This window comes from Zingiber officinale, chromosome 6B, assembly GCF_018446385.1.
Source record: "Zingiber officinale cultivar Zhangliang chromosome 6B, Zo_v1.1, whole genome shotgun sequence".
In the NCBI taxonomy this organism is placed as follows: Eukaryota; Viridiplantae; Streptophyta; class Magnoliopsida; order Zingiberales; family Zingiberaceae; genus Zingiber; species Zingiber officinale.
Window position 1 is genome coordinate 9,199,097 of NC_055996.1, and position 4,254 is coordinate 9,203,350.

The window sequence follows — 4,254 nt, forward strand, 5'->3', positions numbered from 1 at the left end:
TGCACCTAAAGTAAACATGTGGTCCTTTGACTTCACTTCAATGGAGGTACTACCTAGATTGACTACTTCCAAGACCTCTTCCTTATCTGTGCTTGGCTTCTTCTTCAACCTTAGATGATGTTTCCTCATCCACACTTGTGGATGACATTTTCTCATCCTTCTCCTCCTCAGATGTTGAACATGAGTCAACTTCTGGTTGCTCCACCTCCACTTGAGCCACTACTTCCATTTCCTCATACTTCTCCTCTTCATGTATAGGCATAGGTTCTTCACTTAGAACCTTCTTCACTTTGCTCCACAAATCGTGGGTGTTCTTATATTCAGCTACATGACTCACAACATCATTAGGCAATATATCCATCAAAATTGATATTACCTTTTCATTTACCTTTGATCATGAGGTTTGCTCCTTGGTCCAATAATGTGGTCGGAGTCTCATCCTTTTCTTATCTCTTGGAACTTCAAAGGGCTCCTCAATGACCATCATGGTGTCCCAAGCCATCTCGAAGAAAGCCTTCATTTTCACCATCTAAAAGGTGATATCCTATAAACTTCCCCATTTATACTTCAGTGGAATCATTAAGTTGGCCATCCTTAGCTTCCTTGGCGGTTAGTCCGATGGAGAGCGTCCTCACTCTGATACCATTTGTTGAGGATTGTTGGGACAACTAGAAGGGGGTTGAATAGACGATCACCCTAATTCGGTTGTCTTCCTACAATTCGTTAGTTGCGTAGTAGAAATAATAAAGACACAAAATAAGAATACAAACAGACACGCCGACTTACACGGTTTAGAGATAAATCTATTACTCCACGGTTGTCCGTAAGGTGGATGATCCCTATCCGTCAGTGAATTAGTCCCTGGAAGCTCCAACTAGCTCAAGCCTCCTTGTCGGTGGAGAAACCTCACCACAACTCGATTAAAACACTTGGATCACATAGGAACTTGGAAACTCTAATTAAGCTTTAACCATGCCTAATTTCGTCACCCAAGTTAGTCACCCCAAACTCCATTATATAGAGCTTGGTAAAAACACATAGGTTGATTTTTCCCTTACCAGTCAACTGGTGTATCGTTGGACACCCCCAATGGCACTCCACAAAATCTGTGATTCTGCCAATGGCTCCTTATTAGTTGATTGGTCCTTACACTAGTCAACTAATGTCTCAACTGTCAGGCATAGAGACATTCTGTGTTCTAACCCAGTCAACTGGTCCTTGTACCAGTCGACTGATAAAACTCTAAATCTAGATTTTCCTTCCCAAGTATATTTCTCTCGCAGTCGAACCCTCATGAATTACTTGACTCTTCTTCACAGTCTAAACCTCTTGCCTTCAAGCTTCCTTCTTTTGACTTTCGTCCCTCGGATGCATTCAAGCCCATGATTTGTCCCAATGTCATCCTTCATGTATGCCTCAAAGTGTGCTTCCCTTGACTTGTCCTTGTTGCCTTGTCCATGGTCCCTCAAATGCTCCATTCTTCATCGGACCCGAAGCCATCAAGCTAAGTCATATGTGTATTCTGCAAACCTGCACAAGTCAAATACACATATCAAATACAAGGATAAAACTAACTTAAATCTTTTACCTAAATATCAAACTCATTATCATACCAGACCCTCAAGATTGCCTTCAACAATTTTAATGTAGTGCAGTTTCATGGTGTTGATTAGCTTAAAATTCTATTTATTACATTGGATAGGTTTTTACTTATTTCACATTTCTTTTCTTAATCTAGGACTTAAATAGAAATCCAACAACCCCTTTTCAAAGAAAACCCCCAAAAATATCTTTTGATTTACTTAGTCTAAGATAAACATTCTACTATTAGATTCACAAGAGAATCAACCTTGGCTCTATACTATATCATCATTGTGTAATTAAGGGATTCAATTGAGATTGATTTTATTAATTTGGTGATTTTACATGTGACAAACTTGAATCACCAATCCCCATTGGACATAGGGGGGATGAAACAGGAGGATGAGGTTCTCCTCTTTGGGGGAGAGGGTTTTCCCCTCTTGGGGAAACCCTAGGGCCATCACCTTCATTGACTGGGAGATGCTCTGTCTGCCTTCGAGGCAATGAATGACTTCGAAGACATCTCTCTAGGCATCTCTTAACTCTATTCTTTCATTTGAATTGTATGAATGTTTTCATTTGTACCTTTGGATTGTAATTTCGTTGTAATGGAGTAGTTCTTTAGATCTAGAATGTAGAAAGTTATTGTGATGCATGTTTGATATATGAACTAGGTATCTGGATATTTTCTTGTGCTATGATATGTTTATTGACATGTTCTATATGTATTGTATCTTGGATGTATTTGACGAAATATGTGTGAGGGGCAAATACATGTAGATGTAGAGTTTTGGTCACTATATAGAAGAGGTGCTTTGGATTGTATGACCAGGAACCCTGTGATAGAGGGTATTCCTTACTTTCTACGGTATCCCCTTAAAATGGCGAAAATCTAATTGAGTTTATGATTTTTTCCTATATTAAAGTTAGGAAGTAATTTACATAATCTAACGATTGTATGATCGGGGGGGCCTTAGTGACATAGAGTGACCCTTTAACTAGACTTTTTAGATTACCTTTTCTACTTAATATCATTAATCTACCATTAGAAAGTATATTAGATAACTCTAGTGATTTTATGACCAAGGGTCCCTAGAGTAACCTTTTAATCTAACTTTCTAGAGTTACTTCTTTACTTTGTGGCGTTAGAACATAAGTAAACTCTCTAGTATGATCTTCACTGGATTGTGTCATACTTTAATTAGATGTCCTACAAGAATGTAAGCATAGAATTAGGTAGATAAATAATACATAGGGGCATTAACTAGCATCATAATAAAATTGAAATCCTAAGTCATCCCCAAATCCAACTTCATCATCTCCCTCCGTTCACTTGTGTTCAAACTCTTTCCCTCTCTCGTCTCTCTCTCTCACCTATCTACTATCTCCCTGCTATCTCTTTTCTCCTCTCTTTCTCTTCTCTAAACATCTCTCTCTCTCTTTATCAATCACTCGTGAACCAACTTTTGATTGTCTAGATAACTCACCGTGTGAAATCAACTAGTGCTTAGTCAATAGTCCCTATATGATCAATATTTTATTACTTAACTACATCTCCGTGTACTTACAAATTTTCCACACACATCACTTCATGTGTGGTGAAAGGGGGCATTACCACACAAAATGCCAAGGAGGGGAGAACTCATGAAGATAGAGAAATTAAAGCAATGGAGGAGAAACAACCATATGGATGCTTGTGTCAAGGGGGAGGTCCAAAGGTAAAGGGGAAGGTAAACCCTAATTTAAAGTTTAATCTAAATTTAAATTTCTTCATGCATGTTAGAAATAATGTTGTTTATTTGTCCATGCATAATTATAGTTTTAGATATAACGATAGAAATAGGGTTAACTTGGTTGATAACCCTAGGAAATCAAATTCAAAGATTAGACCTAATAAAAAATAACCTACTTTGCCTAAGGAGAGAAAAGTGGTGGAAAATCTAGACATTAATCCCAAAAATGAGAGACACATGCCTAGGAAGGGTAGGTCTAGGAATGTCTATGATGGACAAGTTGATTCTATAGACTAATAAAATCAAGTCTTGAAGTCAACTAGTCAAGGCTTGAGGACTCAGAAAAAACTCTAGAAAAATTCAATATTGGATCTAAGAGTTTAGGTTTAGTATTGGATAGTCAAAGATCCAATGGTGATAGATTTGGTTTGGGATATGAGTTTTCATCAAATAAGAGTAAAGGAAAATTATCCATGGAGCGCTTTGGTGGAAATACAATAGCAAAGTCAACCAAAGCCAAGGAAAAGTCGTATACAAGGGTTGCATATAACTTTGGCAAAGAGAAGTTATCCAAGGATAAGTCAACCAAGGATAAATCATCCAAGGTTAAGGATAAGGAGAAATTAACTAAAGATAAGGTGTCTAAGGCTAAGAGAGTAAAGTGGTTGGGTCAATTGTCACCCGAGGTGCATCATAGTGGTCTAGCCATAATAAATGAGTCACCTAGGAAAGTGGCTAGCGTTAAGAGTTCTAGAGAAAGCTCAAAGAGTCAATTTGAGACTCATGGTCAATGAATCTCAAATGGACTTGTTTGGGATTCAAGATGGGTTATAAAATGTACCAAAGGGTTTAGAGGTGGACTTGAGTCTCTAACCTAGTTGGTTGGCACAATTGGGATGAGATTCATATATGAAAATATGAAATAGGATTCATATTGCAT